We start from the raw sequence: 23,493 nt of genomic DNA on the forward strand, positions 1-23,493 counted from the left end.
ACAGAAGATGGAAGTCCAGGTATAGATAGCAGAAACTGGCCTGACTGCCTTCTGACCATGTCTTTGGATGGACTGAAATAGGACTTGTGTTTTCAGGGCATGTCATTAACCTGTTTCACTAACTCTTTCTAATCTGTGTACTTGAAAACCTCTGATAAATGTCACAGATACTGTAGTGGAATGACTGCATGACATCCCTTTGACTTGTAACTTCATAGTCCCTTCCTGCTCACATTCTAGCTTTGCTGTGACACTGGCTTGTCCAGTGGGAAGCCAGTGGGATGCAAGTGGAAGTTCAAAAGTGCAGGCTTATTTCTGCCAACTCTCTTGTCATAATTCTGACACCGGCAGAGGAATATAGCTAGGCAAGGCTGCTGGAGGACTGTAAGAGCTATGAGGACCTAAGGCGATCCAAGACCAGCTGGTCCTCTGCCCCTCTATCCACTGATCACAGACACATGAGCAAGTCTAGCCAAGAACTGATTGAGGCCTGAGTCGCCTCAGATCAACCAAATTGACACAGAGACTTGTGAGAAAAACAGACAAATAAATAAAGCATATATTAGGTTTGGGGGGTTGTTTGTTACTCAGCAATAACTAAGTGACAAAGACATTAATATTGAAGAGTAAAGAAAAGGCGGGCAATGGAGTTGAAGAAGATAGGAAGAAGGTAGAGTAACAGACCAAAGCACTCAGAAAATCTGCAGCTCTGGATTCATAGTCAGCATGGCTGTATTCCACAGCAGGAATTCCACCCTGTGTTTGCCCTTTGACCTCCAGTGCTGAGCTTGGCTACCCCTTCACTGTATGCATACTCCCTCCCAGGTCTCCTGTTTAGCAGTCCTAGGAACCAGAGTTGAGAACTCTTGGGAAGCAGGTGTCTCTGGAGACCAGCTTGTGCTAATTCTGAGGAAGGTTCTGGAACTGCACAAGCATCCGGAGAGAGCTCTGCAGTCCCCATCTGGGAACACAGGGAGGCCTGCCCCGCAAGCAGCCTGGCTTCCTTTTTTCCTCGTCTACACTTCTGTCTTCCTCCTGCCCATGTGGCTGACCTCCCGAACTCAGTCTCCCCTGGTCATCTCTCACCTGAAGCAGCCTGCAAGACTGTGTCCCAGTGTGATCCCAATACAGCCCCCAAAGCCAGCAGCACCAGGTTGGGGGGAGGGGCAGGGGTCATCGAGCTGGACCAATCCTCCTCTAGCACAAACCACCCCCATTCCTACCCTATTTGCCTCTCATTTCACGGACGTGCACAGGGTTGCAAGAGGCACTCCTTGCAGAATTTGTAACACAGAGATACAGCTCATTTGGTGCAAATAAATGGCCATCTTCTCTGCTTTCCTTTTCTTTCAAACTAGAGAAATGCAAGTTGCCCTCCACTCTTCCCTTGATATTACATGGCGGTTTCAATCTCATTATTATTGCATTATATGTAGCACATCTGTTACTGGTCAGAAGCCAACTATTTAATTCTATTAGATACATCTATACGGCAAAGTGATAATCTACACCAGGTTTGTGGAACAAGCACTTAATACTTGGCAGCAAGCAGCCAGAGGCTTGATGCGCAAGTAAGAGAGTGTAGGAGGCCCATTGTAGCCGAGGGTAGCAGGCGGCCAGAAAGCGCCACGGCATCGTTCCCCAGGCCAGCATTCCATGTGGGAAAGCAGTCCGTCAGCGGCTTGTTCCAACATCTGCAAGATATTGATGGAGAACGAGGGAGGTGAGGAGGGGAGGGAGAGGGGAAACGTTTACCTAACCAAATGCTAACTCTTCCAAGGGGATTCATGTCAGCGCAGACTAAATGATGTGAGGGTTTCAGCCACATGTGGTTGTATTTACCCCCCAAGAAATGGACACAGATTCGTGTCTTGTTCAGTAACTGCAGCGCCTTAGACGTGCCTTCTGCAGTTGCCCCTGAGTTCCTACTCGGGTTTCCTGGCCTCTGCACATCAGGGAATGGGCTTGCTCTCAGCACTGGGGCTCACAAACGGGTGCTGTATGTGGGAATCTGGCTGGGGCTCTGACCTCCTGGAAATGCTGGCTGGATTGCACCCCTCTCTCCCAAATACCCCATCTTGCTCAGGAGCAGTCCACAGACGTGTGTGCTGCCTTGCTGCCGAACTGGCCACCTTTTGTCAGCAACGTCTCCTGCATTTTCACCTAGAGGGCTGGAGGAAAGAAGAAAGAACGATGATAGGATCTATGTCTGATTTCCCCTCCATCCAGGGGGAAGGATCACTTTTAAATCTCAAAATTGATGAAGGGAAGTAGGGAGGGGTGGATCAAGAAGAAATCAGGTCTCATATTACATTGATTCTAAGTAAGATGTCATCACTTTTAAGAAGCTCCGTTATTTTACATAACTCTAAGAAAAATACTGATTCCTCAGCTATGATACACAATCAATTAAAGACACATCCAAATCTCAGAGATGTTAAATTGTGGGAAGAAAAATGTGCAACTGTGGATGCTCAACCCCAGGGCTCCCGCAATCCTGGTTACTGTGGGATGGTGGGCAAATTATTTAGCCTCTCTGTACCTCAATTTCCTCATCTGTGATATGGGCATAGTTATAGCTCCTGCCTCATACAGTTGTTGCAAGGATTAAATATTACTGTATGTAAGTGCTTAAAGGAGACACTGTGTGTTTACTTATTGTGTGACCTTGAATGTCTTGCTTGTTTCCTTAGCTACAAAATGCAGATAGCAACCCAATTGCATTTTGCTTTCCCAGTGGCACAGCCGTAATCTGCCTGCAATGCAGGAGATCTGGATTCGATCCCAAAGATCCCCTGGAACAGGGCATGGTAACCCACTCCAGTATTCTTGCCTGGAGAATCCCATGGACAGAGAAGCCTAGCAGGCTACAGTCCATAGGGTTGCAAAGAGGTAGACATGACTGAAGCAACTTAGCATGCATGCATCCTATTGCATTTACATCTCTTCAATGTGGCTCAGTGTTTGGACCTTCTCTAACCAGGTAACCAGGAAGGCAGGTGGATAAGAGAGTTGTTTAAAGGAAAAAGTCCATTACGGTGAGTAGACTAATATGCCAGCAAGATGGCCTCTCCCTCCCCAGTCCTCCCAACTATCTAGGCTACATCTATGGGCACTGTCTTACTGAACCCACTCACCCACCAGGCTGCCTTCCTTTCCAACAGCTCAGAGGAAAGACATGGTTTGTCACTGGCCACCAGTCTTTGCTGTTGACATAAACTGCAATGTACATCCCAACTATGGTAAATGTTTGCCCTTTGTCCCTGGGGTGCTTTAAGAATCATTCATCAAGCAATTTCATATTTAATCACATGGTTAATTTTCTCCATGGCCCTGTAATGAAGAGAGGGTAAGTGTTACGATTCCCATTTACTCAATGAAAAGGCTGAGGGCTAGAGAAATAAAATGACCACCAACGTCACATAAAGCTGGTTCTCTCAGAAATATGTTATGAAGCTTATGCTCCCATGGTGGGTTGAACTCATACTCAGTGCCCCTTCGTGCAGTGGCCCCTCCCTGCAGGAGGATTACACATTCCTGCCTCAACTTCACACTGGGCCAGGTGACTTCCCTGGGCCAGTGAAATGTGAGCTCTGTCCAAGAAGAAGCTCTAAGAGCTCCGGGTGACCTGCCATATGTCTCTTCCTTCTGCCATAAAGTTGGCCAAGTTCCAGCTAGAGGCTGCTTCATCACCTGCCTGGGTCCCCTTGAAGCATTCAGCATGGAGCAGAGTGGCAGGGAGCTCAGAGTGGACATATAGCTGAGCGAGAAGCAAACCTTCATGGCTGCAAGCCATAGCAATCATGGGGTTGTATGTTCCCCCAAACCTAGCCTCTTTGAACTGATGAAGTGTATTTTATATTTTTTAAAAATTTGTATTGGAGTGTAATTGATTTACAATATTGTGCTAATTTCTTTACTTTTTAAAAATTTTATAATTGGAATATAGTTGATTTACAATGTTGTGCTAGTGTCTGCTACACAGCCAAGTGAATCAGTTATGCATATACATGCATCTGTGCTTTCTTAGGTTCTTTTCCTGTGTAGGTCATTACAGAGTATTGAGTAGAGTTCCCTGTGCTATACAGTAGCTCCTTATTATCCACTTTATATATAGTAGCACATATATGTCAATCCCAATCTCCCAATTTGTCCCTTCTCCCTTTCCCCCCATGACCATAAGGTTGGTTGTTTTCTTCATCTGTGATTCTATTTGTTTTGTAAATAAGCTCATTTGTGTCATTTTTTTTTTACATTCCACATATAATCAATGTCATCTGATATTTGACTTTCTCTGTCTGACTTCTTTCATTCAGTACGACAATCTCTAGGCCCATCCAGTTGCCACAAGGGGCATTATTTCATTCTTTTCATGGCTGAGTAATGTGACTTCCATTGCATACATGTACCCTCTGTGCACAAGACCTATACCTCCTGCCCTCCATGAAACATTTGCTTTCTTAGAAGATAATTGAAGTGGCCTGCTTCCTATTTTAGCACACAGCTCTCTTTTTCATGTTAGCCCTGATTAGCCCTCTCTGAGTACAAAATCAAATAATTCTGATCATGGACTAAAGCAGTATACTTCTTTCCACCAATTAAAAAATAAAAATTAAAAAAAAAACTGTTACAGTTTTCCAAGGAAGAATTTTCTGGAAGATTTTGGGTTTGTTGATGGTCAAAATGTAGTCAGGAATAAGTCCTAGTTGAGCAAAGGAAATCAGAAGTCGAGACATTTAGTAATAAAGTAATGAATGATTTTCTAGAGTGATTGGCTTTGCTGAAGTAAATAGAGCTCCTTCTGGCTACACAGTTGAGCATATTGCTTCCTGGTGACGCCACTTTGTTGGTTAAACTTCTGATCCATCTCATCACTTGGCAGTGACACTTCAGTGAGCACCCCAGGAGGTGGCACTTGGGATCTTGGGAGGTCTGGAGGCACCTGACTGGATTCATCTCTCCAGATACCAACACCAGTCCTGTTCGTGAGTCAGTCCACCGAAGTCAGGCAGCATATTCAGTCTTAACTAGGCAGGAGGTGTGGTCTTCTGTGGAACTGTGCTACCCTAGACCTGCAGTGGGGGAGCCCAGCCTTAAACCGATCTTGCCATGTCTGGCCCTGGCCATGCCTATGGAACACACTTCTGTCCGCCTTCCTGGTTTTCTGTTCCAGTTTTCCCACCACTCTGAATTTGCTGCTCTGATTATCAGCCTTGTATCTTGGGCTCTGATGACCCTCCACTCCAAGATTCTGGCTGAGGTCCTCCTTCAGACGGTATGGACTTTGTGCCTTGGGAACATGTTTCACTCCCCAGATGCTGTACCATGACACCAACTCCATCGAGTCTGGGTTCACTTGGCCACTTTGTATAATACAGAACAGGACCCTGGGTTGCCCTTCTGAAACTTCCCAGCCAGGTCAGTTTCCAGACAGCCAGGACCTATCCTACCTGGACAGCTGAGGACCCCGAAGACCTCACCTACAGCTCTCTACCCCATGATTCAGCCATGATCTCTCATCTCCTTGCAGAACAGGGCGTGCAGGCTTCTTCCTGAAGCTCAAATGCATATGGCGGGCTGAGTGCCTAGTTTTGAAGTGCCTGGGGACCTGCAGATAAATGATGGCACTCGGAAGCTGGGGCTCATGTTACAGCTGAGCTGCCCACAACTGGCTTTCTTCGCTCTGAGCGTCTTGGCAGCAGTGTCTTTTCCAGCTGTATGCCTCTTGCTTAATGGGGAGCTGGTCCAGAGCTCTGGAGCGAAGGCCATGAGATCCAAATCCCATTCCAAGCAAGTGAGTGACAAGCAGCTAATTTCCAAAGCTGCGCAGCGGATATTTTTTCTTCCTTCAACCCTCTGGGAGAGAAAATGATGCAAATGAAATACCCCAAGGGGAAGTAGCTTGTTGTAACTTATGATTAACCTTGAAAAACCACATGAGTTAAGCATTCCAGTCCTGGAGCTAACCTAAAACCAGGAACATGATCCTTCTTACTCACATGCGCTCACCCTCCCTCCCCTTTCCCTCTGTAGCTCGCAGAAATCTTAGGTGCTTTTGCACAATGCAGATCCCCTGCCACTAGAGCCAGCAGAGGGTATCTTTGCTGGGACCAGCTAAGAAAAAGGCAGCCTTGGAATCTGTTTTATGGGAAACTCCTCTCATCAGAACAATAGCCTAGGACATCTTTACAGCATTTGATGGCATTGTTCTTCATGACAGCCCAATATTGGGGCTATCCTACCTTATCTTTTCTTAAATCCAATACAACGCTTCTGGAAGCATGTTGGGTTGTGACTGGCCCATGATAATGGTGAATGGTGTCTGGGGGCAAAACATAGCCCCCACATACTGCTCTACAAAAGCAAGGCATCTAGGTGCACTCAAAACGATGCTCTGCGAGGTGTCTGCCTCTCACTGTGAAAAGTCATTTTTACCCCTTAGGCTTCTGTTCTTCATCTCAGAAGTGGGGCTAACATTATTTCCCTTCCAAAATTGCTTGGGGAAATAAAGTCATTGTGGCGATAACATCATCTCTTTATACTTCAGCTTCCTCTCTTAGGGTTGTCATGAAAATTAAACAAACTAATGTAGGTAAAGTGCTTAAGATAGTGCCCGGCACACAGTAAGTGCTGAATAAATATTAGCTGTTATTTTTATTGGTTTTGAATGAAGCCTTACTAAGGATGGTGAAAAGCAGAAAGTGTGGCATCAAAAAACATGAATGACTTCCCTGTTGTTAACAGCTCTTAAGGTGTTTCTCCTGAGCAACTGGCAAGAGATTCTTTATCCCAAGACAACCAGCACCTGCCCTCACACACTTAGGTTGCCCAAGAGTGAGGTGACACTTTGGACAGAGCTGTTCTGAGATGGGACATTTCAATGTGACCTTTTTGCTATTGATCCATCATAATGCAGAAAACATCCTTTTCCCCTTAATATATATATTTTTTATTGAAGTATAATTGACTAACAATGTTTCAGGTACACAGCAAGGTGATTCAGTTATACATACACACATATATTATCTTTCAGATTATTTTCCATTATAGGTTATTATAAGATATTGACTGTAGTTCCCTGTGCTGTACAGTACATCTTCATTGCTCGTTGTGTATCTATTTTTTAAAATTAGAAGTCTCGCATTCTATTTAAACTAAGTCAAACAAATGAAATCAAAATTCATAATTTTTTTAGCTAAGCAAAAATTCACAAGTTTTCTAAAATATATATATTATACATATCATATATGTATACATGTGTATACAAAGGCTTTTCTACTATGCTTGATAAAGGCTTAAGAAAGAACATCAAAAAAAAAAAAAAGAAGAGAAGTAGAAATTGGAAAACATAAAGTAAGTGAAATGGAAGCATTGCATATGAAATAGAAAAAGTGAACCAAACTAGATAAAAGTAAAAGATCATCATATAGTCCAGTTGTTTTTAAACATGGCTGCTCATTAGAAACATACCTGGAGCTTTGGAGAAAAAAAAGCAATACCTGGTCATCTGTACTTTTCAAAAAAGTCCAAGATAATTCTGATATGTATCTGGATTTTAAAAAGTGAGTACATGTTTTTCTATTAAATGGTAGTATTGATGATATAGAATTCAATCATTTTCTGTTGACCAATCATGATATAATGGTATTAAGTAATAGTTATATAATCATAACAGTAAGAGATGTTTATCAGTTTTCACAATCAATAGCCATACAAAATATAAAGGATGATTACAATTGCAAGCCATAATGAAAACATGATTAACCTAACTATATAAAATAATTATGTACAGTCTGAGGGATTAAGTAGAGTGATGTGGTAAGTGGAAGTGCATACATGCACATACTTTCATCTGCCCACCCTATGTCTTTTGGTTGGTGCCTTTAATCCATTTACATTTAAGGCAATTATCGATATGTATGATCCTATTACCATTTTCTTAATTGTTTTGGGAGAAAATGGATTTAAAAAAAAATTGAAAGCAATGAGGACAACTGACCTTGAGCCTTCCTCTCTCCCTGAACCCAATCTTGTTCTCAAAACTGACCTCTTGAAGTCAAAGAGGAAGTGTTGCTGTGTACACATTTCTTGTTAACTACATCTTTTATTTATTTATTTTTTTAATTGAAAGTTTAAGCCTTTGTTTTCTAGGCTTCATTAGAATATCCTGGGTCAAAATGGTGACGTCAGATATCTATGTTCTCCCACAGACCACCTAGTTTTCTCAGACAGTGTGGCTATTCCTGCAGGGTCACTGGCCCAACAGGCTCTGTTGGGGGAAAACCAAGGGCAGCGAGCCTTGGACCAGTTTCATCCTGAGGAGAAGGAGGCAGCATCATTGGACACCAGGTTGGGAGAGGCTGAGTTGGGGTACTGGAGTGTCCAGGTTCGGAGGCATTGACATTACCTGGCACTCTTTCTGGCTTCCTTCCCAGCTCTGGTTTTAATTAGCTGCTTCCGGATTTAATCTCCCAAATGTTCTGCCTCCATCCTGTCTAATCCTGCAGTCTGATGGGTCCTTATTTATGCACATCAATACTGTTTACAAACATGAAAGCCGCCCAGCAGTGTTTGAACTTTAGGCACTGCCATTGGTTATCAATAAGGAAAGGCAACCCTGCAGGGGGTGCGTCAATATCACCAGGTCAATATTCCACGTGCAGGCGAGGTCCAGGCCTTGCTGCACTGTCTGGGGGAGGAGGCTTGGGATGGCAGAGGCTCTTCCAGCTCTGCTCTCTTAGTATGACCATCTCCTTTCCCTTTCTGAGTTGCCCAGTGATCTCCTATAGGGTAGATCTGTTTACCTAAGAAGCTTCCTGTTGCAGCAGAGAGAAGAAAGCTAGCATTTTGGAAGAATATTCTTTTCCCAGTGGACACATTGGCCCACTATTCTCTTGGGGTACTGCGACCAGGGGTCAGTTTTCTGGCAGACTCTCCCACACTTACAAGCTATATGAGTTGGGACAAATCAGAACCTCTCTTGGCCTCACTTTTTAAATCTAGAAAATATTAGTCTCAATAGTCAAATGTGATAACCTGCACAGAAGTGTTTTTGTAAACTGAGAAGGGTCATATGTCTTATACCCTGGTTTACAGAGCCAGACAGACATGGGTTCAAACTCCAGTGCTGCGACTTACTGGCTGGATGTCCCCCAGCAGTTTATAGAAACTCTCTAATCGTCAATTTACTCATGATAAATGGGCTTAATAGTGGTACTGACCTGGAAGGCTGTTTCAGGACTAAATGGGATTAAATATTAAAGAGTGTGTATGGTCTGGTACCTGGACCTAAGAAACACATAATACATCTTAACTGTTGCTCCATTATGTTGGTTATTTTTACTAAATAATAATTATAAATTTAATTAATAGTAATTATTATCATTATTATGATTTCCAGGTCTGCCACTTCTTAGCTGAGTGAGCTTATAACACTTACATTCCTTCTTGAGCCCCAGTTTTCTCAGTTATTAAATCTGAATCACAAAACTAATCTCTTTTAATATTTAAGATTCTCTGAAAATATTCTGTGACCCTTGGACCAGCATATTTTAGGTGCTCAATGCAGATTAGTTCTCCTCCCTGATGTTTATTTCCTCTTTCTTTCTGTGGAGAGATATAACCCTCATTCCTTTTTGCATCATCCTTTGCAAATCTGGGAGAGGCATCCCTGGCTGTCTAATTTCAAAGCAATCACCTCAGTTGAGAAAGGCAACTTTCCAGGAGCTGGCATCACAATGTGAGAACATCGTTGAAATCTCTCAGGTCGTGCCTCTGGTGAGCAGTGTCCTCGAGGCCCCTGTGGGTTTTTTGTTTTATTGGCACCTAAACATCTCCTCGATAAACAACAAGGACTTACTGTATGGCATAAGGAGCTAGATTCAATATCTTGTAATAACCTACAATGGAAAATAAACTGAAAAAGAATGTATATACATATATGTGTGTTACTAAATCACTTTGCTGTATACCTGAAACATTATAAATCAACTATACTTCAATCTTAAAAATTAATTAAAAACACCACTGTTCAGTCATGTCTGACTCTTTGTGACCCCATGGACTGCAGCACCCAGGCTTCCCTGCCTTCACCATCTCCCGGAGCTTGCTCAGACTCATGTCCACTGAGTCGGTGATGCCATTGAATCATCTTGTCCTCTGTCATCCCCTTCTCCTCCTGTCTTCTATCTTCCCCAGCATCAGGGTCTTTTCTAATGAGTCAGCTCTTCACATCATGTGGCCAAAGTATTGGAGTTTCAGCTTCAGCATCAGTCCTTCCAATGAATGGTCAGAGCTGATTTCCTTTAGGGTTGACTGGTTTGATTTCCTTGCAGTCCGAGGGACTCTCAAGAGTCTTCTCCAGCACCACAATTTGAAAGCATCCATTCCTTGGCATTCAGCCTTCTTTCTGGCCCAAATATCACATCCATACATGACTATTGGAAAAACTATAGCTTTGACTATACACCTTTGTTAGCAGAGTAATGTCTCTGCCTTTTAATATGCTGTCTAGGTTTGTCATAACTTTTCTTCCAAGGAGCAAGTGTCTTTTAATTTATTTAAAAATAAGTAAATAAAATATTTTTTAAAACTTCAAGTATCAAAATAAAGGGAAAAAAATCTCCTCTCTCTCTTGGTACATACATACATACACACACACACACACACACACACACACGTATATATATATTATGTGTCTGACTCTTTGGGACCCCATGGACTACACAGTCTATGGAATTCTCCAGGCCAGATGATGGAGTAGGTAGCCTTTCCTTCTCCAGGGGATCTTCCTAACCCAGGGATTGAACCCAGGTCTCCCAAATTGCAGGCAGATTCTTTACCAGCTGAGTCAGGAGGGAAGCTCAAGAATAATGGAGTGGGTAGCCTACCGCTTTTCCAGAGGATCTTCCTGACCCAGGAATCGAACTGGGATATCCTGCATTGTAGGCAGATTCTTAACCAGCTGAGCTATCAGGGAAGCCAACATATTATGGAACATATATATTAATATGTACATTATAGAGCATAAATATATATGCATATATATATGTATGTATGTTCCGTAATGTAACCCGTGGGGAGCAGCTTGGTTAACTCACAACTTCCTTTCTAACAAGTTCCCACGTGGGACTTCAGTTTCCAGGGGCACGAGTTCTACAGCCTTGGTCCTGTGTGATGAGCAATGCTGTGTTTCTGTGACCTCTGCCGTCGGCACCCGGCCAAGCCACGTGTACACGCTTAACATCTGTTGATGCACTGAGCAGCCCTAGGTTTTTACTGAGTTTGTTCACTTGCTGGCTGGTTTGGCATCATCACCTCCCCCAACCACAGTGCTTCTCCTAAACAAACAATTAAAATTCTCCCTTCTAGGGGGTGACCAACTCATCCTGGTTTGCCTGGGCTGTTCCTCTTCTGAGTCCTGAAAGACCCATGTCCCAGAACCTCCTCTGTCCTGGGCACTCCCCGGCCACATTTAATCACCCTATGTTTTAGGGTAGTCAGATGATCGACCCTTTCATCTGATAATAAGACAGAAGAAGAAAGTGAAGTGGAAGTGTTAGATGCTCAGTCATGTCTGATTCTTTGCGATCTTCTGAACTGTAGCCCACCAGGCTGCTCTGTCCTTGGAATTCTCCTGGCAAGAATTCTGGAATGGGTAGCCATGCCCTTCTCCAGGGGATCTTCCCAACCCAGGGATAAAACCTGGACCTCCTGCATTGCAGGCATATTCTTTACCATCTAAGCCATGTGAGAAGCTTGTGGTAACCAAAGCAAATGAAGTGAAAGATACTGATGGTAAGTTCCTGACGTTGCCAGTGTTTATGCTGATGTTAGGTTTTGAAAGGATAGAGTGAAAGAGGAAACCAAGTGTGGTTGCTGGTGTTTCCTGGGTGTGTGGTGCTCACTGCTCTCACCCCTTCTCTCCTTTACTCCCCCCAGCAGCCCTAGGAGACAGGCACTCTTAGTATTTGCATTTCAGAGTTGAAAACATGCATCTCAAAGGTGAAGCAGCTAGTCTAAGGTCGCCCAAGTAGCAAGCATCAAGGTCAGGATGTGGAATTTGATCATCCCTTTCAGCTGATGAAGGTCCTGCACGGCCCTGACCAGGGTGCTCCATGGCCAGCTGGTCTCCTGTCTTCCCAGCAAAATCAAGCTCACCAAAGGTCCCCATAGATTTCTACTATGATTTTCTGAAAACCCTTCAGAGATGCTTTGCTCAGGATGAGCCCAGAGAGTCAATGATGTTGTAATGCTGGCACACACACACACACACACACACACGCACACACATGCACACACATGCACTTGCTAGCAAAAGTGCAGAAACTCATGTGTAAAACATGCAGCTTTTTTCCAAATGTTTAACTTTTCATGCACATGTTTCAGTGACTGTCCACCTGAAGTGAGTGAGGCAGTCTACAATCCAATGACCTTAGAAGAGGGTCAGAGAGGAGTTTAAGAAGGTGCTGGGGCTTTGGAGGGAGAGCCTTGCAGAAGGCAAAGGCTCTGTGTCGGGTGTGGCTCCTCCCTCTCAAGTCTTCAGGGGAGCTAGAGCCTTTCTGACTGGGGGACTTGGGAACATCAAGGGGCCAAAAACTGACTTGGAGCCATCCTGAGGCATCATCCTCTTGGAGCAGATGCACAGGGCGAATGCTGGGAGTTGGAAGAAACTGGGAGGAGTGCTCTGAATTTAGAGTCAGACGTGACTGGGCTGCTGAACACACATACATGCTCTGAACTTGGCGGCTGAGCCTGGAGGGCAGACTGTGGAATGGGGCAAGTGTTAAGGAGCTTCCATGGTGGCTCAGACAGTGAAGAATCGGTTGCAATATAGGAGACCCAGGTTCGATCCCTGGTTCGGGAAGATCCCCTAGAGAAGGGAATGACTACTCACTCCAGTATTCCTGCCTAGATAATTCCATGAACAGAGGAGCCTGGAAACTGGCTTGGTGCCATCCTGAGGGATCACCCCCAGGAGCAGATACACAGGATGTAACAGGGCGAAGGCTGGGAACTAGAAGAAACTGGGAGGAGTGCTCTGGACTTGGCAGCTGAAATTGGAGGGCAGACTGTGGGATGGGAAATGTGAGTCAAACGCACCTGAATCTGCCAGGGGACGATGCTCCAGGCAGTGTCTGGGTCACACACATTCTTCAAGTCCTCAAGTTCCTGGCCACATGCTTTCCCAGGCTCTGCCAATCCAAGATTAAGGCTGAGAGTGCAGTCCTGGGCAGCTTCTCCCCGTCCAAATATCTTCGCCAGAACCTCAGGGGCTGGAAGAATCTGATTCTGCCACAAAGGTTCTTTGAGTTCCTCCCCTTTCCCTCCCCAGCCCTCCCCAGCTCAGGGCCTCTGGCCCTGTTTCTCCTCCTCCCCCCACCAGCCAAAGGATGCTGGACTAGCTTATCAGATATTTGGCGTCTGCCAGCTCCCAGGAGTAGTGTGAACTGGAGTCAGGAAGCCGGAACTTTCAACTTCCTTTAATGTTCTCCCCTAATTGGACACAAAAACCAAAGACAACGCCAGGAGTTTGTGGGCGAGTAGAGAGCTACTTCTTTCACCTTCAGCGCTAAATTTCTCAAGTCCTCCATGAGTTACAAGGCACTTTATTTACCTTCAAAGATATTCCTCAACGGGACAGTATAGATGGCTCTGCATCTGGGGCCTGTTCTAGAAAATTCTGGGAAAGTTTTCTTAAACATCGACAAGTCTGCTGGGTCTGGGAGACATTTGCAGTTTCTTCCCCCAAACAGGAGGCAACATGTCCCTCCTGCAGACACCATCTTCACAAGGTAATGCATTAGGCTGGAAATCTGGACTCTTTCTCCCCTTTGCCTGTCTTTTTTTTTTTTTTTCTTGCTAATTGGCAGAAAATTAATGAACGAAATACCAATTGAGCAGATGCTCCTCATTGAAAGAGGCAGAATTGGAGTTTTCCTTGCTCTCTTTTAAAATTTTTTTGAGCACATCAAGAAAGTAGTAACATGTGGCAGGTCAAAAATTAAGGGAAGGTAATAGTACAGATTGTAAAGAATACAAAGGAATCGTGTGTGTGTGTGTGTGTGTGTGTGTGTGTGTGTTTTCTCTTTTGTTTTAACTTCCTTGCATCTTTTTTTTCTTAAGTTCATATTCGGCTGTAGCTCATAATTAGCAGCTAGGCCTCTGGGACCTAATTAACCAATTCAATTAACAAAAAAAGCACACAAGTCACCCTGACATTTGTCAGCCATTAGGAGGGATGTCAGACTGGCAGTTTCAGCTGGAACATTAATGGTGATTAGCTCATTTGCGACTCATTTTACTCCACTCTTTTCCTAGAGAAGTAGCCTCTAAACTATACTGCCCAGAGCAGTAGGCCAGTGGCTTGACCTTCAAAGGTCACTAGAAGGCTCCCTCTTAGCTCTCCCTCTGAGTCAAGGGGCCCCATCCCAATCTGACTAAGACATGTCTACACTGACCCCAACTTTTTGTTAAGTCTCTTTGGATGAGCCCGGTATTCTTAGCTCTTTGTTCAGATTGGGATTTTCCCAGAAGCCTTGATTTAATAGTAAGCAAGGAAGCTTACGGGTTTCCCTGGTGGTTCAGCGATAAAGAATCTGCCTGCAATGCAGGAGCCTCAGGAGATGTGGGTTCGATCCCTGGGTAGGGAAGATCCCCTGGAGGAGGGCACAGCAACCCACTCTGGTATTCTTGCCTGGAAAATTCCACGGACGGAGGAGCCTGGTGGACTACAGTCCATATTGCTGCAAAGAGTCAGACACGACTAAAGCAACTTAGCACTCAGCACGCAAGGAAACTTATGTAAATACAAACCTCGAGTACATGGATGGCAGATACAGGAAAAGGTAGTGAGGTCATGATATAACAGGGACTGGATGGTTTGTCTGCCAGTGTATTTCTTCTCCTTCCTTTAGTCAATCTCCTAGGAAGTTTCCAAGGGCTTGTTTTGCCTTCCTGAAGAAATAACAATCACCAGGTATTAGTTAGTGATTGTTCTTGGCTGCATGCAAGAGAAATTTCAAGAAATGGGACTTAAATGTACAAGGATTTATTGTTCTCACTGGACCCGAAGTCCCGAGCGAGACACAATATAGCTACTTCACTACCTCCTCAATCCTTCCCCTCACCTCTTTCTTCAGTGCCATTCCCAACTTGTCCTCATGTTTACAAGATGGCTCCCACACTTCCAGCCATTGTGACTGCTTTCCAGAAAGGAAGGAAAGGATAGGGGAAAAGGGAAAAACTTTGTGAAGTTTGTCTGTTTTTTAATCAAGAAAAAAAATTAGCTTTCCAGGAAGCCCTATCCAACAGACGTCCACTTTTGATTGACCAGAACAATGTCCAATGGCCATTCCAACCTCAAGGGACACTGAGAAATTGAGATTTTCTCAGCTGAATACACTGCTGCCCCAAAGAAAATGGAGATTCTATTCATATGGAAGAAAGGGAGGATATAGAGAAAATAGCAATATTTGTCTCACCCATTTATTGACTGCCCACTGAAGTGAAGTGAAAGTCGCTCAGTCATGTCCAACTCTTTGACTCCATGGACTGTAGCCCACCAGGCTCCTCTGTCCATGGAATTCTCCAATCAAGAATACTGGAGTGGGTAGACTTTCACTTCCCTAGGGGATCTTCCCAATCCAGGGATTGAACCTAGGTCTCCTGCAGTGCAGGCCGATTCTCTACAATCTGAGCCACAAGGCAAGCTCAAAGGCCCACTAGGGGAATGTATTTTTTTTTATGGGAGCCCTGCAGGAAGGTGATGATATACCCCTGTTTGACAGAGAAGACAGAGGATGCTCAGAGAGGTTAAGCAGTTTGCCTGAGGTCACACAGCTGGTAAGCAACAGTGCAATGATTTGAGTTTCAGGTGTGCTGGATCCAAAGTCTGTGAGGGTTTTTTTTTTCCCAACGGCACCACCATGCACTAGCCATGGGTTCTCAAAGATTCAATCTGCAGCCGCATAGCAGGAATCCCTAATGATTCAGATTTTGCCCAACTGAAAAATTGGAGCTGGGAAACTCAGAAGATGTTCTTGCCCTTCCAGCCCGCCTCTGTAGTTCGCCTGGTTCCAAGTCACATGCTAATAACAACACATATGGGTTTCATTTCTCCCAGAGCTTGCCCAAGTAAGCCCCCAAAGCCACCTTGCTTTTCACCCTCTGCCCTTTCCTGCCAGTCCCCCTAACCCTGGCTCACACACAACGTTGACCCATTCAAACTGGAGATACCCTAGGCTGTGCAATTAAGCTGGAAGAAAAAACAGACCCTATTTCACAATGTGACTCCCTACCATTTTGCAATGAGACTTCGTTAATTGCAGGCCCCTATTGATTCATTACCATGGAGAAGCCTGGACTGCTCAACACTAGCATAACCTTTCTCAGCCGGGGGAGCCGGACATTCTTTGCAGGTAATCTACAGGGCCCAACAACAAATATCTAGAATCGGGACTATTCAGGCATGAACAATATAGCAGCTCCTCATTGTCACGTCCATTGTTCCCACACAAAGAGCAGCGGGCAGGTTCAATCTATTTTAGCTGAGGAGGCTACACAGAAATCCTTGCTACCGAGCATTTGATACTGATCACAGTCACATCAGGGAACAGCAGCTGAAAGGAGAAAGTCATTTTTATTGCTGAACTTGGGAGGTGACAATCTCTCCTCTGCTCTGGCTCCCCAGGACTGAGGCCTCTGAGTGGGAGTGAGGATTTTGTTTTGTTTTGTTTTTAAGCCACTCAATGAGAGTGAGTTTCTAAAGGAGGGGCGATGCTACCAAGAGCAAAAAAAAAAAAAAAAAAGTCTTACACCATGTCGCGTTCAGGCAACAGATGTGAACTCTGGATTCATTCAACATTTAAAAACCTGTTCCCCGGGGAATCAAGTCTGTGGGCGTGAATTATAACCAAGGGTGTGGGAGCTCAAAAGTTGGTGGGGCTTAAATGGAACAGGCAGGTCGAGTGTAGGAAAACAGGGGCTTGATTCCGTCCTGGATTTGCCTCTCTCTGGCCAAGCAGTAGAAATGCCACTAGCTTGGTTCACCCTCCTTCTGCAAGGGTAAGCCCACTGGTGGTCCTTTTGAGATTTCTGTAATGTCCAACCTGTGAGGGCTGTGTGGCAGTGGAGAGGAGGTTCAGCTGGATTAGATTCAGCAGGGATCGAAGACATTAATGAGCCCAGTCCTCGTATTCCAGCAGCAGAGGCAGGACCAAGGAGGGGTGTGGCTTGCCCTGCTGGCCAGTGCTGGGATTAGAAGCCAGCCCACTGCAGTTTTGAGTAAGAAACACAGTGCTGTTTTGAGTCAGGGGCCTCAAGCCATCAGAATGGACGCCAGCCATCAAAAAACACTCAGGCCCAACCAGTGCATCTTCGAGTCGCCCATCAGGCCTGCTCAAGACCTCGGGAACCCATCATGGCACACCCAGGATGTAGCCTGCAAAGAGACCTCTGGCTGTAAAGCAAAGAGGTGGGAGCCATTGACAGTTACCCGTTTACCAGCTGGTGCCGCTGGAAACAGAAGTGGGGCGAGTAGGTGATACCATTGGTTGCTTGGAATTGTTTATTCCACAAATATCTAGAAAGGTGTGTGAAAATAAGCAAAGACTAACCAAATGAGTAAAGCAAAGACTATTCAGAGCGAGGGTGTCAGCAACCATCACTTGTGTTTTGACAGAGGCTCCAGAGCTGGCAGAGGGGTGGATGAGCTTTAAAATGGAAAAATAAGGAAGCTTCACATGTGCCCTGGTTGGAGGCTGTTAGCCTGGGGCTGCTGAAGGCAGATAAATAGAAGGTGGGGCATCCTATCCTTTGTGATGAGTGAAGCATGCATATTTGGCTTTCTCCGGTTGGTCCTGAGTTGAAAGCAGAGTCAAAAATGAGGGAAGCCATCAGTTACTAATCAAACCCTGATTATCTAAGGCCAACTGTGACAGAAGTTATTGTTTAGCTTCCTGGATTATCACTAGAGATAGCGATCTGGCTTCCCGAAAGTCTGATTCATTGCAGGCTGGCTTCCTGGGCCATTTATCCTAGATGAACGGGTGCTGCAGGTTGCGGCTCAAAGCTCCATTTCCATGTCTGGTCCGGCCATTGTCTGTCTGTATGTTTAGTCTCCCAGGAGTATAATGCCCTAACTTGGGGACAGACTTTCTACACTCTCAGGTTGCCTCTGGCTTGACTCAATTCTTTCTCCCCCACTTTTCTTTTCCTTGGGAAAATAACAGTAACTACCAATTCACTTTGGTGTGCCTTCTTTCTAACTGCAAAACACTCCACATGGATTTCAGTTTGAGTGCCTCTGAAATTTCAAGTTGGAACTGGCTGCTTCCTGTAAGGAATGCCAAGTTGATTCCTCAGCCATCTTACACAACAAGATAACTCCGGGATTCTACATTGCCTCCTTCTCCCCAACCCTCACCTCCCTGCTTCCCACCCCATCAAGCAGAATCACAGTCAAGTTCAAGGAATATGCTATTTTGTTTTTCACTTTGTGCTTCCTTTCTCATGGTCTATGTGCTAATATTGCCCACTGTGTGGTAATGCATGTGTATGTGTGTATTTTTAAACAATCATTGTGAATTCATGTAACATATATTAACTTGTATGAAATGTACCCTATGGACTCTAAGAGTAAGAACAAACAATATGTGATTTAAAAAACTGCACCAGAGAAGGGTGTGGAGAAAAGGAAACCCTCCTACACTGTTGATGGGAATGTAAGGTGGTACAGCCACTGTGGAGAACAGTATGGAGGTTCCTTTAAAAATTAAACATAGACTTACCATGTGATCCAGACAGCCCACTCCTGAAAACGTATCTGGAGAAAACTCTAATTCAGAAAGATACATGTACCCCAGTGTTCATGGCAGCACTATTTGCAACAGTCAAGGCATGGAAGCAACCTAAATGATGGCCATCGACAGATGAGTGGATAATATATATATACACACACAGAATGAAGTATTAACCAGCCATAAAAAAGAATGAATAATGCCATTTGCAGTAACATGGATGGATCTAGAGATTATCATACTAAATGAAGTAAGTCAGATAGGGAAAGACAAATATCCTATGGTATCTCTTCTATGTGGAATCTAAAAAAATGATAAAAATGAACTTATTTACAAAACAGATTCACAGACTTTAAAAACAAATGTATGGTTACCAAAGGGGAAAGGTGGGAGTGGAGGGATAAATTAGGAGCTTCGGGTTAACACACACTGTTATATATAAAATAGATAAATAACAAGGTCCTACTGGGAACTATATTCAATATCTTTTAATAACCTATAATGGAAAAGAATCTGAAAAATAATATATATATATATATATATCTGAATAACTTTGCTGCACACCAAAAGCTAACACATTGTAAATCAACTACCCTTCAATAAAAAATTAATTTATTTTAAAAAGTGCATCAGACACTTACACAAGAGCAAAAATAGTAATGTCCTTAGAAGATGATATAAAAGTTGGTAGAGGTTGTTTAGTTTGAGACAGCAGATTTTTAAAATAAACTTTTTATTTTAATATTACTGTAGACCTACATGCAGTTGTAAAAAAAGTATTAATACAGAGAAATTTCATGTACTCTTTACCTGACTTCCTCCCATGGTAACATCTCACAAAATTATAGTACAAACTCACATCTAAGATACTGAGATGGATGCATTTACAGATCTTATTCAAATTTCTCCAGTTTCACTTATGCTCTAATATGTGTGTGTATTTAGTTCCATGCATTTTTAAATTAATTTTTTCATTTAGTAAAATATACATCATATAAAATTTATCAACTTAACCATTTTCAAGTGCACACCTCAGTGTAAAATGTGTTGACATTGTCATGCAATCCATCTTCAGAACTCTTCATCTTGCAAAACAGAAACTCTGCACAAGGTTCTATTCAATTTTAACACATGTGTGTTCCCATAACCACAACCACAGTCAAGACACAGAACATTTCCACCACCACAAGGATCTCTCTTCTTGCCCTTTTATAACCACATCCATTCACCTCCCACTTGCCCTCTACCCCTCACGCAAATCCCTAGCAACCACTAATGTATTCTCTGTTTATATGATTTTGTCACTTTAAAAATGTTATATAAATGGAGCCATATAGTATATGACCTTTTGGGATTGACTTTCTTAACTCCACAATCCAAGCTGTTGTGTGTATTAATAGTCCCTTTTTCTTGCTGAGTAGTACTCCATGGTATGAATGTACCACAGTTTAAACAAACTGTTCACTCATTCAGAGGCATCTGGGCTGTTTCCAGGTTTGGGGTTTAATAAATAAAGCTGCTATAAACATTCACATAGAGGTTTTTATGTGAACATAAGTTTTCATTTTTTCTGGAACAAATGCCCAGGAGTACAAATGCTGGGTCATGTGGTGATTGCATGTATAGTTGTATAACTATTTCAACTATTTCCCCAAGTGGAGGTACCCTTTTATATTCCAGCAATGTGTGTATATATATATATATATATATATCTCCATGTATATATTATATATTATATAATATATATCATATATCCAGCAGTGGATAAATGATCCAGTTCCTCTACATCCTCTCCAGCTTTTGATGTTGTCATTTTTTAAATTTTAGCCATTCTGGTAGGTCTATAGTGACGTCTGACTGCAGTTTTAATTTGCATTTCCCTAATGGCTAATCATATTAAATATTTTCTTCATGTGTCTTTATTTGCCATCTGGATAACCTCTTTGGTAAAAGGTCTGTTCATATTTTTTGCCCATTTTCTATTTGATTATGTAGGTTTTTGCTGTTGTGATTTGAGAGTTTTTAAAATATATTCTAGAAAATAGTCTTTTGTCATAAGTGCTTTGCACATATTTTTCTTAAAAAAGTTTTTGAGGCTTTAAGTTTGCTCATAGCCTCCATTTTTATCAGATTGACACAATAATAAATGTTCTTTGAATGCACAAATTAACTTGCCTGTTTAAGTTTGTAGAATGAGTTACTGCCAGGATAGTTTTCCTCAACTATGTTCCCAGAAATAACAGATGGTCATAAGTATTTGAGACAAACAGGATCCTGTGATCAAATGAAGTTTGATCCTGAAGATCCTCAGTGCACGTTAGCACTCTGAGCAAAGCAGAGTCAAGGCTCTGAGAAAGTCTGCAAAAGAAAAAAAGCCCACTTCACTTTTGCTAACTGAGTACTTTCCATACATTTTTGACCATGAGATCCTCTATTTCATGGAGCAAAATATTCAACATCTCACTGAGCCAGTGTTCCTCGGAGGAGAGTTCAGGAATTTGGCCAAGAGCTTGAATTAGTGAAGCAAAGAATGGTAAAAGATTCTAGATGAACGAGGAGACAGAGACGGGAAACCATGGAGTACATGGTAGCGAGGGCTACAGGCACTTCAGTATTGCCAGAGTGTGACGTACAAAATGGAGAGAGAGGACTGAAGAAGCATCAGCGCAAGGAAGGATCAGTCCTATACGGCCTTGTCTGTCAGGCTGGGGAGCTTGCATTTAATTGACTGGATGCACAGGAGCTCTGACTCTCAGAACAGTAGGATGATGTGGTCAGATTTGAGGTCTAGGCAGATTGTGCTGGTGGTTCGGTTGGAAGGGGACAAACAAGATGAACCATTAGGGGTCTGTCTTGGTGTTTCCATAGGAGAGGACAGTGTCTGATGAACAAGTGTGCATCAGAGTAGATAAACTGCCATCCAGTACATTCCAGGAAACAACCTAAGCCTTGAGAAAATACTACCAAATTGATCTGAAAGCCTTCTCAGCAGAGAGCTTGGTGGCATCGAGAGCAAGAGAGACCCATTGAGAAGCAGCAGCAGGGCAAATGGTGTCATGAAGCAGGTAGATGAGACAGGGCAGCTGGGATGGTCTCATTTCTCTTTGCTTCTCACCACTTTGCAGTTTCTTTTCTTCTTTTTTTCCCTCTTTTTGGCCATTCCACATGGTATGTGGGGTCTTAGAGTTCCCCAACCAGGGATTGAAATGCATATCCCCTGCAATGGAAGCGCAGAGTCTTAACCACTGGACTGCCAGGTAAGTTCCTACTCTGCGGCTTCTGACACAAACTGGGGGCTCAGTAAATGTTCTTTGACTGAGTAAACAAGTTGACTTGTTTGTTCAAGGTTGTTTACCACCTTCACAAGTTTACCACCTTTTCATAGAGACACTCACAGCAAGAGCAGCTAAAATGAGATGCCCTTGGTTATTCAGGTAACAAAAGTTCCGTTAAGTCCCAGCCTCAGAGGATCAGTTCATTTGTTAAACACTGAGAGTGAATTGGGGGGTCTGGAACTTTGGGGAGGTGTTGCTAGAAGCACAGTAGAAGTTCCAAGTTGGACCCTATGGTCTCCACCCCTCCCACCCAAAAGCCTGTATTGTCCCAAAGCATTTGTCCTTAATGATCAATCCTGAGTATATTTCAGGGGAAATTTAACCCATATGGTTTTGATTCATTTACACTTAACTCATCAGAACACCCTTTTTTTCCCCCCTGAAAGTTTGTTGCCATTTGGGAAGCATTTTCAGATGTGATAAAAAAGCCTTTAAAACAATTCCAGTGAAAAGTCTAGGAGTTGATCATGAGTCAGATATGTGAGGAGGCTGAGGGCCTAGTCTGGGCTTTCTTCACTCTAGTTCAGAGATGGATTATGTTGGTCACACTTTTCTTCCTTGATCTTGGAAATAGAGTAGATTAGAAAAAGGTGGAAAACTTGGGAAGGAAGACCCAAGTTGGAAGCAGTGTAGAGCATGGAGATGAAGTCATGAACCCCAGCCTTCAGGAGATGGGCACTTCTAATCTAGCCATCTCTCCATGTCTAGTTCTTGTAGCCTCACTCACCTTGATTGTGACAAATGGCTCCAAACCCTGGACCAGTAGATGCTTACAGTGGACAAGCTTTTGGGGGGTGATAGTTCTGATCCTCCCATCTACATATGAGAAGCCAGAGAAGCAAGACCAGAGAAGCAAGTGACTTGCTAAGGTCATGTGTTAGGTTTGCAATAGAGTAGAGCCTAAAACCGGGTGTCCTAAATCCTACTCTGCATTTTCTCTTCATTACTGCAGACATGACCCTGCCCTAAATGTAGCCAGCTGCTCAACACTCTCCTCTCTCTGTGTTCTCCTTAACATCTGCTGAGATTTACTATGGATCCGCTCACTTGAAAAGCACTGTGTACCACGTTAGGAAGTGCGACCTTGGGCAAGTGACTCAACCTCTCTTAGCTCAAGAGTTAGTAAACAAGGTGGTCAAGGGTGGAAGCCCTGAGCCAGGCTGCCCAGGTCCAAATCCCGGCTCTGCCACTTACTAGTTGGCTGATCTTGAATTAGTTATTGACCTTGAGCAAGTTCTGCCCCTGAGTTCCTATCTCCCAGAACTGCTGTAAGGATGGATATTCTTACTATTTCAGATAGTCCTCCATGATGATCCAGTGATGTAGCTACTCTCATTAACACCACATTGCAGGTGAGGGGA

The 23,493-nt window shown here is 43.6% G+C and overlaps 1 long non-coding RNA gene across 1 annotated transcript; it reads right to left on the reverse strand.

The window, feature by feature from the left end:
- Positions 1 to 1,478: 1,478 nt before the first annotated feature.
- LOC122708660 lies at positions 1,479 to 13,303 on the reverse strand. Its single transcript, XR_006345250.1, has 3 exons — positions 13,102 to 13,303; positions 2,029 to 2,171; positions 1,479 to 1,694 (listed from the first exon to the last, which is right to left on the reverse strand). It is a non-coding gene; the product is annotated as an uncharacterized LOC122708660 (long non-coding RNA).
- Positions 13,304 to 23,493: the final 10,190 nt, after the last annotated feature.

Source organism: Cervus elaphus, chromosome 15 (genome assembly GCF_910594005.1).
Source record: "Cervus elaphus chromosome 15, mCerEla1.1, whole genome shotgun sequence".
Lineage (NCBI taxonomy): Eukaryota > Metazoa > Chordata > Mammalia > Artiodactyla > Cervidae > Cervus > Cervus elaphus.